The sequence below is a fragment of the Notamacropus eugenii genome, chromosome 3 (assembly GCF_028372415.1).
Source record: "Notamacropus eugenii isolate mMacEug1 chromosome 3, mMacEug1.pri_v2, whole genome shotgun sequence".
Classification (NCBI taxonomy): Eukaryota; Metazoa; Chordata; class Mammalia; order Diprotodontia; family Macropodidae; genus Notamacropus; species Notamacropus eugenii.
The window spans coordinates 234,763,608-234,778,253 of NC_092874.1; positions in this window are offsets into that span (position 1 = coordinate 234,763,608).

Below are 14,646 nucleotides of genomic sequence, written 5' to 3' on the forward strand. Positions count from 1 at the left end.
AAGAATCCCCTGGTGTGGGCCAGACTGGATTTCACTTTGGAAAGCAGAACTGCAGAGAATTAGTTTGAGGATCCATGTTGTCTTGTGCTAGGGAGCAAGGTGCCAAGCTGTGACACAGCAGGAGTAAAAAGAAGATAATGCATAATAAATGAGGAATAAAACTGCCTGAAAAGTAGTGATGCCGGTACAAAATGAAGAGTAGGCAGTTGGAATATATTTCTCCTGATCATATTCAGCTGTTTGGGGATTTCTAGGAGATAGATTTATTTTTCTTCTTATTGTATTTTCCTTGCAGTTTATGGACCTGTCATTGGGCAGGAGAATTGCATGTATTTACATCTTCCATGTTATCACAGGAAAATATGAATCACAGGATGATAAGAAGCAAGAATTCTGCTCATTTATCATCAATATTTGTAATAGAATTGTATTTGCTGTTGTTCCCATTGTTGATGCCCTAGTTGCTTTTTAAAAAAGCATTGATTCTTCCCTCTGCCAGCATGTCCTCCACTACTGTAGCTGCTTTAATTTGAAAAGGATCCAGACAGGTTTTTGGTCAAGATGACTGTGTGAATGGAGGTAAATCATTAAATACTCATAGACCTACTCCAGGAAAACATTGAAATTCACACCAGGCTACATAATGACCAAGATGTATAATAAGAAACTACATCAAGTTATTTTTTTCACACCAGAATCTTACAAAAAGTTAATGAGACCCAAAGACAATAGGAAAAGAGGTTGCCAGCAAAACCAGTGCCAACTTCCCAGAGCAAAAAAAAAATAATAATAATGGTACTTGTATTCTGAATGGGAACAAGGAAGAATGGAATGCTCTCCTACCCCCACCCCCAAGAATCTGAAAGGCCAGAAAGGGCCAGAGAGGGCATGTTGGAAACCCTAAGGAGTAGAAGTGACCACAGTAAGATAGCAGCTCTCAGACCTGGATGGCCCAGGCCCAGGGGCTCTGAGGTTCCCAGGATTTTAGATGCCATAGAGGGTATTGAAGATCCATTGTCATAAACCTCCAAGATCCAAAGGAGTCCAAGACTAGGAGATGGAGAACAGCATTGTCCAACAGCACTGGAGTGAGGGCAGAAGAGGGAGATGCTGTGGGAATAATTCACAGTTGGGACTTGATAGGCATGTGAAGTGCAGGAGGAAAACAGATTTGAGAATAAAGGACATTATAGAGTTAGGACTGTAACTTGGAAGATCATATACATACATATATACAGATATGTATACATATATATACAGATTATGTGTGTGTGTATATATATGTGTGTGTATATATGTATGCATATACACTTTCTTTTTATCTTATATAATAGAGGAAATGTTCTTAATGCAGTTTGTGGGAAATAATGAAGTGACATGGGCAGATCAGATGAATTTCAGTCAGTTTTGCACTTGGGAGACCTACTAAGTCATTGAATCTCTCTGAACCTTAATTTCCTCATCTCTTAATTGAAGGGATTGAACAAAGCTAGCCTAAAGCTCGATAGTTGTCCCTCAGTTTTCATATCATCTTGTGAGAGAGACAAAGAGTTCTCAAGGGGAATTTCCATCCTTTATAGCTTCCTCCAAAACTTCCATTGTTACATCTCATTAAAACAAACAAACAAACAAACAAACAAAAACCTATCAACAGTGGTAACTCTGGTTCATTTGTTAGTGAAGCCAACCTAATCACTTCTTTCTCCAGGTTATATACAACTAATTTACCCAAGAGACAAGTGGGAAAGGGAATAGTGAGTCTTAGCCTGCTTATCACTGACCATTCCAGACCCCAGTCAATAAACAAAGAGGCCAATAGTCATCAGCAGACTAAGGTAGAAGTTAAAAAAGAAATGGGATTGCTGCTGTCATGCAGGCTCATTCTCACGAATTATTTGTAGCCATATCTGAACCCCACACATATATCTGGCTTGTATTCTCTTATGCTTTGTCCTAGCAGCTCCTGGACCCAGAGCAGATTCTGCTAACCAAATCTATTATCTTTCTAAAAGAAGGAACACTGTCTCTTATTTATCATTTCCCTATGTGTGTTTAAAATAAAAGAAATACACTCATAGCTCAGTGATTATACTGTAGATCAACAGGATTTCATGGTAGGGAAATGAGATCTAAATGGATAGGAACAACTATACATACATGCATACATATATATATGCATATACATACTCATACATATATGTAATTTGTCTCTCTGAAGAACTTTGGAATTGATCACATGGCAGGCATGGGAGACAATAGCAAAGCATGCCTACATCAAAGAAGACACTGTGCTGAATGAGTGAAGTAGAATTTCAGTAGCTCAAAAGAAACATGAGATGCACAAATTTAGAGACATCTCAACTCCACATGTTCAAATAGAGCCTTTTGAGTTCTCATTGGTCTGATCGGCTATAGTTAGAGACACTGTACATTGACCCCAACATAGTGATTTCATTTTAGTCCTTTTCGAGAACAGACAACAACCAATCATATTTTGATAACTGTGTTTCAACATAGTTCCTTTCTTCTGTAATCTCATATATTTTTTATGACTTTAAAAATATTATTCTGAGAAGAGGTCCACGAGTTTCTCAGTTCTGCCAAAGGGGTCCATGATAATACAAGCACACAAAGGAAGAGCCCTTATTTTACACAAATCTACTTATAGGTTGTAGAAAGGTCAAAAGTAAAGAAGTAGGACTGCACTCTTTATCCTCCCCCTCCCCTGTCTTCATGTAGTGAATCTATATGGAGGTTCAGAGGTTCATAAAGTTATCAGTGATTTACCTAATTTTCTCAAGAATGATTTTCACCAACTTTCATTAATGAACAGTGTTGTTCAGGAAATAAAATAAAATTTTACAAATTAAGTCAATTGTCTTAAAGCAAATAAAAGCAAATAATTTTATGAAGGCTTACTTATGCATTTATTACATGAATGCTTCATCCAGGTATTTCTTCTATAGACTAAAAAATTACTAATGCAATTCATTTCTATTTTACAAGTTGGGTTTGTTCAAGACTATAACAAATTTCTTGTCTTTATTCCATACAGTCTAATGAATTTTCTTCTTGTGTTCAAATGATTTTTTTGGACATTGGTTTTCCTGGGACTGAATACTTATTTTTGCTTTAAATAGTATTTTATTTTTTCTTACAAGACATATCAAGAAAATTTTTAGCATTCATTTTTACAAGAATTTGAGTTCCAAATTCTTTTTCCTCCCTTCATCCTCTCCCCTCTTCTGAAAATGGTAGGCAACTTGATATAGTTTATACATATGTTGTCATGTAAAATATTTCCATATTCATCATGATTATGGAAGAAAAAACACATCGAAAGGAATAAAAATCAAGACAAAGAATAAAATGAAAAATATTCTTTGATCTCCATTCAGAGTCCATCTGAGTTCTTTATTTGGATATGGATAGCATTTTCTGTTGTGGATCCTTTGTGTTTGTATTGGATCATTGAGTTGCTGACAAAAGCTGTCATTCATAGTTGATCATCACATGATGTTGTTGTACTACGTACAGTGTTTTCTTGGTTCTGTTTATTTCATTTTTCTTTTTTTTTTAATTTTATTTATTTTTAGTGTTCTACCACATGGTAGTGTTCACTACCATAAAACTTAGGTTTTTTTTTTCCCCTGCCTATCCCACACCTCCCCCTCCCTTCCTGAGACAGCATACAATTCTATATAGGATCTGCACATACATACCTATTAAAAACATTTTCACTAGTCATGCTGTGTAGAAGAACTAAAATGAATGGGAGAAATCATATAACAAACCAAAACACACACAAAAAATGATCTGCTACATTCTGCGATTGACTTCAATAGCTCTTTCTCTGGAAGTGGAAGGCATTTTGCTTTAGAAGACCATTAGGAATTTTTTTTTAAGTCCTTGCACTGCTATGAAGTTCCAAGTTTACCAGAAAAAAAACTCTTGCACACTATGGTCATTGCTGTGCACAAAGTCCGCCTGGTTCTGCTCCTTTTGCTCAGTATCAGATCATATAAGTCTTTCCAGGCCTCTCTGAAGTCTTCTTGTTCATCATATGTTATAGCGCAGTAGTATTCCATTACATTCATATACCATAATTTATTCAGCCATTCCCCAATTGATGGGCATCCCCTTGATTTCCAGGTTTTGGCCACTACAAAGAGTGCTGCTATAAATATTTTTGTACATGTGGGACCCTTTCCCATTTTTATGATCTCTTGGGGATACAGTCCTAGAAGTGATATTGCTGGGTCAAAGGGTATGCACATTTTTGTAGCCCTTTGGGCATAGTTCCAAACTGCTCTCCAGAATGGTTGGATGAGCTTACAGTTCCACCAACAATGAATTAGTGTTCCAACTCTCCTACATCCTCTCCAACATTTATCATCTTCCTGTTCTGTCATGTTTGCCAATCTGATAGGTGTGATGTGGTACATCAGAGTTGTTTTGATTTACATCTCTCTAATCAAAAGTGATTTAGAGCATTTTTTCACATAATTGTAGATATCTTTAATTTCTTCCTCTGAAAATTGCCTGTTCATATCCTTTGACCATTTATCAATTGGGGAATGACTTGTATTGTTGCACATTTGACTCAGTTCTCTATATATTCTAGAAACGAGGCCTTTATCCCCAAGATTAGTTATGAAAATTCTTTCCCATTAAGCTACATCCCTCTGAATTTTGGTTGCATTGGTTTTGGTTGTGCAAAAACTTTTCATTTTAATGTAATCAAAATTATCCATCTTGCACTTCATAATGCTTTCTATCTCTTCTTTAGTCAAAAATTCTTCCCTTTTGCATAAGTCTAATAAACACACTATTCCTTGCTCCTCCAATTTTTCCACAGTTATCAATTTTTATACCTCGATTGTGTACCCATTTGGACTTTATTCTTGTGTATGATGTCAGGCATTGGTCTATGTCAAGTTTCCACCAAACTGTTATCCAGAAACTGGGGTCCTTGGGTTTATCAAACTGTAGACTGCTATATTCATTGCCTACTGTGTCTTGAGTACCTAACCTATTCCACTTGTCTACCCTTCTGTTTCTTAGCCAGTACCAAGTGGTTTTGATAATTTCTGCTTTATAATATAATTTGAGATGTGGTAGCACTAGGTCACCTTCCCTAGCATTTCTTTTCATTAGTCCCTTTTATATTCTGGACCTTTTGCTCTTCCAGTGAAATTTTGATATTATTTTATCCAGCTGTAGAAAGTAATTATCTTATAGTTTAATTGTTATGGCACTAAATAAGTAAATTAATTTAGGCAGAATTGTCATTTTAGCTTGGCCTATCCATGAGCAACTGATGTTTCTCCACTTACTTAGGTCTGACTTTATTTGTGTGAAAAGTGTCTTGTAATTGTGTTCCTACAGTTCCTGAGTTTGTTTTGGCAAGTAAACTCACAAATAGTGTCTCCCCTAGCTTTAAATGGGATTTCTCTTTTTGTCTCTTTGTGTTGGACTTTGTTACTAATATATAGGAATGCAGAAGATTTGTGTGGGTTTATTTTGTAACCTGCAAATTTGCCAGAGTTGTTTACTATTTCAAGTAGTTTTTTACTTGAATCTCTGGGATTCTCTAAGCATATTATCATATCATCTGCAAAGAGTGATAACTTAGTTCTTCATTGCCTATTCTAATTCCTTCAATTTCTTTATCTTGTCTAATTGCTGCAGCTAACATTTCTAGTACCATATTGAATAATAGTGGTGATAATGGACATTCTTGTTTCACCTCTGATCTTATTGGAAATGCATCTAGCTTATCTTCATTGCATACAATGCTTGCTGAAGGTTTTAGGTAGATACTTCTTATTATTTTATGGAAAGTTCCCTTTATTCCTATGTCCACCAGCATTTTTAATAGGAATGGGTGTTGCACTTTGTCAAAAGCTTTTTCTGCATCTATTGATATAAGCATGTGATTTCTCTTAGTTTTGTTGTTGATATGATCAATAATGCTAATAGTTTTCCTAATATTGAACCAGCCTGGCATTCACGGTATGAATTCTACCTGATCTTAATATATTATTCTGGTGATAAGATGTTGTATTAGTTTTGCTAAAATGTTAGTTAAAATTTTTGCATCTATATTCATTAGAGAAATTGGTCTACAATTTTCTTTCTCTGTTTTGTCTCTTCCTGGTTTAGGTATCAAAACCATATTTGCAATATAAAAAGAATTTGGGAGGACTCCTTCTTCCTCAATTTTCAAAAATAGTCTATATATAGTATTGGAATCTACTGTTCTTTAAATATTTGATAGAATTCACTTGTAAATCCATCTGGCCCTGGAGATTTTTTTCCTAAGGAGTTCATTGATGGCTTGTTCAATTTTTTTTTTTTTCTGAGATGGGGTTGTTTAAGTATTCAACTTCCTTTTCTGTTAATCTGGGCAATTTGTATTTTTTAAAATACTCATCTCTCTCATTTAGATTGTTGAATTTATGGGCATAAAGTTGGGAAAAGTAATTTCTAATTATTGTTTTAATTTCCTCCTCATAGGAAGAGAGTTTACCCCTTTCATTTTTGATATTAGTAATTTGGTTTTCTTCTTTCTTTTTTTTAAATCAAATTGACCAAAGGTTTATCAATTTTCTAAGTTTTTTCATAAAACCAACTGTTGGTTTTTTTATTAGTTCAGTAGTTTTCTTAATTTAATTTTATTAATCTTTCCTTTGGTTTTTCAGTATTTCTAATTTGGTATTTACTTGGGGATTTTCAATTTGTTCTTTTTCTAGCTTTTTCATCTGCATGCTCAAGTCATTGATCTCCTCTTTTTCTATTTTATTAATGTAGGCATTCAAAGATATAAAGCTTCCCCTAAGAATTGCTTTTGCAGTATCACGTAAGATTTGGTATTTTATCTCATTATTGTCATTGTCTTGAATGGAGTTATTGATTCTTTCTATGATTTGTTGTTTTACCCACTCCTTCTTTAGGATTAGATTATTTAGTTTCCAATTAATTTTTTGTTTATCTTTCCATGGTCTTTTATTACATATAATTTTTATTGCATTATGATCTGAGAAGGATGCATTCACTATCTCTGCCTCTCTGCACTGGATTGTGAGGTTTTTATGCCCTAGAACATGGTCAGTTTTTGTATATGTGCCATGTACCACTGAGAAAAAGGTATATTCCTGTCTATTCCCATTTGGTTTTCTCCAGAGATCTATCATACCTGACTTATCCAGAGTTTTATTTACCTCCTTAACTTCTTTCTTGTTTATTTGAGGTTAGATTTATCCAGTTCAGAGAGGGGGAGTTTGAGGTCCCCACTAGTATAGTTTTGCTGTCAATTTCTTCCTTCAACTCCCCCAACATCTCAAAAATTTGGATGGTATACCACCTGGAGCATACATGTTGAATAATGATATTGCTTCATTGTCTGTGGTGCCTTTTAGCAAGATATACTTTCCTTCCTTATCTCTTTTGATTAGATCTATTTATGCTTTTGCTTTGTCTGAGATTAGGATTGCTACCCCTGCTTTTCTTACATCAGCTGAAGCACAATGTATTCTGCTTCAACCTTTTACCTTTACCCTGTGTGTATCTCCCCATTTCACATGTGTTTCTTGTAAACAACATATTGTTGGATTATGCCTTTTAATCCATTCTGCTGTCCATCTCCATTTTATGGGAGAGTTCATTCCATTCACATTCACAGTTATGATTATAGTCTGTGTATTTCCCTCCATCCTCTTTCCCACCATTTGTGCTTTTAGCTCTCCCATCTCCCTTCCCCTCCTCAATAGTTTTCACTTTTCGCCACCACCTCCTGCAGTCTTCCCTTCCTTCTTTTAGCATCCCCCCTCTTTTCTTCCCCCTTCCCCTTGGACTGCCTAAAGAGCTAATTAGAATTATATACTTAATTAAACTTATTGTTCCCTCCTTGAACCAAATCAAATGAGAGTACTTCTCAAACAATACTCATCTCCCTCGCCTATTTCCTTCTACTATAATTTTGTATTTTTTCCTCTGATGTAATTTACCATTTTCTGCTTCCTTCTTTTCACATCTTCTGTTACAATACTTTTGCATGCTTAAATCATATTTTTATCATCACATCATTTACTTTACATCCATTCCCTCTGTGTATATCCCTTTTATATTTCATAATGGATGTGCAATTCTCAAGATGAACAGGTATCATCTTCCCTTATGGGGAGGTAAACAGTTTGCCCAAATTGAGTAACAAGTTTTGTTTTTTTTAAACCCTGTTTACCTTTTTATGCCTCTCTTGAGACTTGCATTTGAAGACTGAATTTTGTATTGAGTTCTTGCTTTTTTGTCAGGAAGGTATGGAAATCCCTTACTTTGTTAAATGACCATCTCCTTGCCTGAAATGTTATGCTGAACTTTGCTGGGTAGTTGATCCTTGGTTGTAGTCCCAGTTCCCTTTGTCTTACAGAATATTGGATTCCAGTTCCTTTAATCTTTTAATGTAGAAGATGCAAGGTCTTCTGTGATCCTGACTGTAGCTCCTCATTATTTGAATGGTTTCTTTCTGGCTTCCTATAGTATTTTCTACTTCACTTAATAGTTCTGGAATTTGACAACAATATTTTCTGAGGTTTTCAGTTTGGGATTCCTTTTGGGAGGTGAATGGTGGATTTTTTTGATGACTATTTTGCCCTTTGGATCTGGGACTTCTGAGTAATTTTCCTTGATGATTTCTTGGAAGATATTGTCCAGACTCTTTTTCTCATCATGGCTTTCTGGTAAGCCAATAATTCTTAAATTTTCTCTCCTGGATCTATTTTTAAGGTCAGTTGTTTTTCCAATTTGATATTTTACATTTTCTTCTATCTTTTCATTCTTTAGATTTTGTTTGACTGATTCTTGATGTCTTATAGAATCATTAGTTTCTATTTGCCCAATTCTAATTTTTATCAAATTGTTTTCTTCAGTTAACTTTTGCATTTCCTTTTCCATCTGTCCTATTATTCCTTACAAAGAATTATTTTCTCCAGTTAGTTTTTGATCTTCCTTTTCCATTTGTTCAGTTTTCTTTTTCAAAGAGATGTTTTCTTCATGGAATTCTTTTTTCATGCTTTTAAAATCATTGTCCAGTTTCTCTTCTATTTCCTTCTTCAGCTGGTCCAGGAGAACTGTTTGTGCATGCAAACAGTTTATAGTCCCTCCTGCAGTTTCTGATGGGAGTACAGTCTCACTAATGACCTCTTTGGTAATCGTCTTTTGGTCCTTGTCTTATAAAAAGATTCTATGGTTTTTTTTTCTCCCTTGCTTTGCTTTTTCTTGCTCATGATGGTGACTGTGTGTTGTGGCTTCTGGTTCTTTCAGTTAGATGCTGAGAACTTGAGCTGACTGGTGTGACAAAGCTAAGGGCATGTGCTAATTTATCTTTTTGTTTTGTGTTTCCCTGATCAGCCCTGTGGCCAGCTTGTCAAGTGTAGGTGATGGGTGGTCTGGTCACAGGGGATCTCCTCAGCTGAGCTGAGGCAAAGGCAAGCTCAGGGGTTGATGATCCCAGCTGCCCTATTGTCTTCCCGTTTCCCCTGGAGTGCTGAGGTACGCCTGGATCCTAGTGTGATCCTCTGTGGCTCTTCTCCTAGCCCTGAGACACACCTGGGTCCTAGTGCAAGTTTCCACCACCCTGGGTCCCCTCTCCTGGTTAACCTCTGCCAGAGTAAGAGGAATTCCCCTTAGCTATTTTCCTGGTCTCAGCTGTTATGAGACTGTTGGCCCCTGGCTGCTCCCACTGATCCAGGATTTTTCTGGGATATTTTATGGTTCTTTTGAGGTCAACAAGGGGTGGGAGAGAGCATTTACCATTCACTCCACCATTGTGGCTCCCGGAAGTTCAAGTAGGTAACTTACAGATGTTTAGTCTGTGGGTTAAAAGTCTCAGGAGCTGCTGCAGCTGATATCTGGTGCTCAGTGGCTGTCACTCACTTGGCTCTGCTGGTCTCCTGCTCTGGGTTGCCACTCTTCAGTGCTACTGCTGTCTGCGGCTGTCCCGGGATTTTCCTGCTTGGCCACACTATTGTGCGACACGCTTCGCTATGTGCTGTGGTCTCACCCCTGTGGAACAGATCCTTCCTGTTGACCTTCCAGTCTGTCCTGGGCTGTGAATCTGCCACAGCCTGTCTCCTATTGGATTCTGCATCTCCAAAATTTGGTCAGATTCTCATTTTAGAGGTATCTGAAGCAGTTTGTCTAAGAGCTTAGGTGAGTTGTTGCTCTCACTCAGCCGTCTTGTCTCCACCCCCTGAAACCTCATTTCACTTTTCATCAGTTTGTACAAGTATTTCCAGGTTTTTCTGAAATCTGCCTGCTCATCATTTCTTATGGAACAATAGCATTCCATCACATTCATATACCACAGTTTGTTCAGCCATCCCCTAGTTGATGGACATCCCCTCAGTTTCCACATTTTAGCACCATGAAAAGAGGTGGTATAAATATTTATGCACATGTAAGTCTTTTTCCCTTTTTGATGATCTCTTTGTGACAGACATAGTAGTGGTATTGTAGGATCAAAAGGTATGCACAGTTTGGTTTCCTCTTGGGCATAGTTTCAAATTGCTCACTAGAATGATTGAATCAGTTCTTAACTCCACCAATAGTGCATTAGTGTCTCAATTTTCCAACATCCTCTTCAACATTAATCATTTTCCTTTTTGTTTTTTTGGGGGTCATATTGTCTCTATTTCAGAGTTACTTTAATTTACATTTCTGTAATTAAAGGGATTTAGAGCACTTCTACATATATCTTTAGATAGCTTTAATTTCTTCATCTGAAAACTACCTGTTCTTATCCTTTGACCACTTAGCAATTGGGGAATGGCTTGTATTCTTGTAAATTGGATTCAGTTCTCTACATATTTGAGAAATGAGGCTTTTATCAGAGACACTCCTGTAAAGATTGTTCCTTAGCTTTCTGCTTTTCTTCTAATATTGGCTGAATTGGTTTTGTTTGTACCAAAACTTTTCATTTTATGTGATCTAAATTATCCATTCTACATTTTATAATGCTCTTTCTTGTTTTGTCATGAATTCTTCCTCTGTTCATGGATCATGGGTGGATTATTCCTTGCTCTTCTAATTTCATTGTTTCATTATCCATGGTACCTTTTAGCAAAATGTAGTTTCCTTTATTATCTCTTCTAATTTTTTTTTGCTTTACTTTGTCTAAGATCAGAATTACTACTCCTAACTTTTTTTTGTTACTTCAGATAAAGCATAAAAGATTCTGCTACAGCTCCTTACTTTTACTCTGTGTGTCTTTCTATTCCAAGTGCATTTCTTGTAAGCAATATATTGTATGATTCTGTCTTTTGACCTACTCTGCCATCTGCTTCCATTTTATGGGAGAGTTCATCCCATTCATATTTACAGTTATGATTACTACCTGTGTATTTCACTCTTTCCTATTCTTCCTCCTATCTGTCCTGTCCTCTGCTCTCACTCTTTCCCTCCTCACCAGTGTTTTGCTTCTATCTACCTCTCCTCTGATCTGCCCTCCCTTCTGTCAGTTCTCCCCACCCCCACCCCACTTAATCTCCTCCTTTCCTCCTTCCTTGTCAGGTAAGATAGATTTCTACATCCATCTGGTTGTGTATATTATTCCCTCTTTGAGTCAATACTGATGAGAGTAAGGTTCAAGCAATGGCAATCATCTCCTCCCCACCTTTCCCTCCACTATAATAAGTCTCTCTCACCTCTTCATGTGAGATAATTTACCCAATTCTACCTCTCTCTTCCTTCTGCACCCACTGTACTCCTCTTTCTCATCCACTAATTTTTTATGTCATTGCCTCAAATACACTTTATACCCATAACCTATGTCTATGTATATTCCTTTGTTCAAGTCATTTTTAAAATGTGAATCCTCCTAATACTAATTATAAGGTAATTATGTATTAGGGTACTCATTTTTCTAGATAGAGATAATTGATATTGAGAGGTTAGATTCTTTACTTAAAATCACAAAAGGAAGCAGAAACATAAGCATCCATATTACAGACCTTGAGTGCTCAGACCATTAAATAACTCTCGTATTGCTTCATGAAAGATGAATGTGTTTGTAGATGAAACTAGTGACCACCGCAAGGACTTAATGGTGCAAAAATTCTCTGGACCTTACAGAATTTTTACTGGATGATAATTTCTCCATTTCATGATAAAATATTTATGCTATCTCTGTTCTTCCAAGTTGCTCAGTGTTTTACATAATCTCATTAATCCTCCCAATTTCCTTGAGAAGCCTAGAGGGAGAAAAAAAATATTATTTCTCTTTACTCTCAAGGGAAAAAAAGAGGCATGAACATGCCAAGAGATTTATCCACAGAAGAAATGCTACATGGAGGTTGTGTCCAAAATTCTTGCTCTTCTGACTCATCATTGCTTCCTAAACTTTCTCTCTTTGTCTCTGTCTCTCTTTCTCTCTTAAATTTGGGAAGGGAACTTTGTGACTTTATTATGCACTGGAAGAGAGAAACTTCAAAAGATAGTGAGGTATAGTGGAAAGATGACTGAACCTGTAATCAGGTGAGAAGTAATTTGAATCTAATTTTATCTTTTAATGGCTGCATAGCCTTGGGTAAGCCACTTGACTTTTTTTTAGAACCCCAGTTTCCACCTATGTAAAATGAAAATGATAATAACTACCTGGCAGGATTGTTATAATAATCAAATGAAATAATGTGTATACATAGGGCTTTGCAAACCTTAAAGTATTATAAAAATATTAGCTATCACTAAATAATTATTCACAGCACTGTCATAACCATGGGCGACATCCCCAAAGGTCTTGGGTACTTAAAAAATTCAAATATCTCCCTGAAAAGCAGACTAAATGCATTTCAACAATCATTCAGTAAGCCCCTTATTTTTTTCAGACACTGGAAATATAATGACCAAAAAACAAAAAACAACAACAAAAAAAGGAAATCAATCAATCAATCAAGGAGCTTAAATTCTCTGGGGGAAAGATATAATATCTATTCTGGTAAATTGATACAAAGTATATCAGGTTAAGATAGTTTATTAATATCCTGATTTTAGGATATGAAAATTCAAAGTGAAGGAGGTTATATCTGTCTTTGTCAATATCAGAGAATTAGTTCTAAGCACAGACCCAGGTAGCTTAACCTGTCATTCATTAGCAGCATAAGCACATCAGACCATCATACCTGTGAGCTATACAAATACTTAGCTTCACATTTTCTTGATACTTCAAGTACAACTTAGCAGAAGTAAGTTTCTTGAGGGTAGAGATTTTTCATTTTATCATCCAGTCCTATGGAAACAGCTAGGAGCCACTGTGGATAGAACCTGGGACTTGGAGTCAGAAAGAACTGAGTTTAAATGTATTCAGACAGTTACTAGTTGTGTGATCCTAGGCAAGTCAAGTGACTCTGTCTCAGTTTCCTCAGCTGTAAAATGGAGATAATAATTACACCTACCTCACAGTGTTGTTGTGAGGAGATAGGGGAGATAATATTTTTTAAATTCCTTTGCATCCTACCTAGCATTGAGTCAGTGCTTAATAAATGTTTGTTTCCTTCCCTTCCCCTTCTTCTCCACCCCTAGTTCTCAGTTTAATGACTGATATTTAATAGGCATTTAATAAATGCTTGATGATTGATTAATTGTATTAAGAAAAAATAAAATGAGAGAAAATAGATACCCAAAGCACAGTATCAGGTAATGAAAATGTGTCTTTTAAGATAAATATTTGCTTTCAACATTTTTACACTATATATATAATATATATGGATTAAAATAAGTTAGAATAATGCTTGCAGAATTTTGAACAAACACCTACCACTCTTTTTAAAAAATATATTTATTTATTTTTATCTTTCAATATACACTTTCATAAGATCTCAAGTTCCAAATTTTCTCATCTCTCCCTTCCCCCAACCCCAAGACAGCATGTAATTTGATGTAGACCCTACATGTACCTTCATACTGCACCTTTTTTCATGTTAGTCATGTTATAAAGAAGAATTAGAACCAATGGAAGAAACCACAAGAAAGAAGGAACAAACAAAAAAAGGGAAAAAAAGAGAGAACAAATAATATGTTTCAATCTGCACTCAGAGTTCATAGTTCTTTCTTTGGATGTGGAGAGCATTTTCCATCATGAGGCCTTTGGAGTTGTCTTGGATCTTTGCAATGCTGAGATGGGATAAGTCTATCAAAATTAGTCTTTGCGCATTGTGGCTGTTACTGTGTACCATGTTCTCCTGGTTCTGCTCATTTCACTCAGCATCAGTTCATTCAAGTCTTTCCAGGTTTTTCTGAAGTCTGACTGCTCATCACTTCTTATAGCCTGATAATATTCCATTATATTTATATACCACAACTTCTTCAGCCATTTTCCAACTGATGAGCATCATCTCAATTTAAAATAATTTTTTTTTTAAATTAATTCTTAAAAAATATTCTGCAGTTGATAGAGAATGAGAAGGAGTCTTAGGGAAGCTACTTATCTTGTTTACAAAAGCCAGTTAAACTCTTTATGATAACATTTTAAATACCAAAGCCAACCACTTTAAATATTTTTTCCTCTAGATTACTAATATTTTAAATTGATTTGAGCCTATGAAATATCTTTGTACAAGAAAGTCATTTGTGTGTACACATGGACAGGTGTTA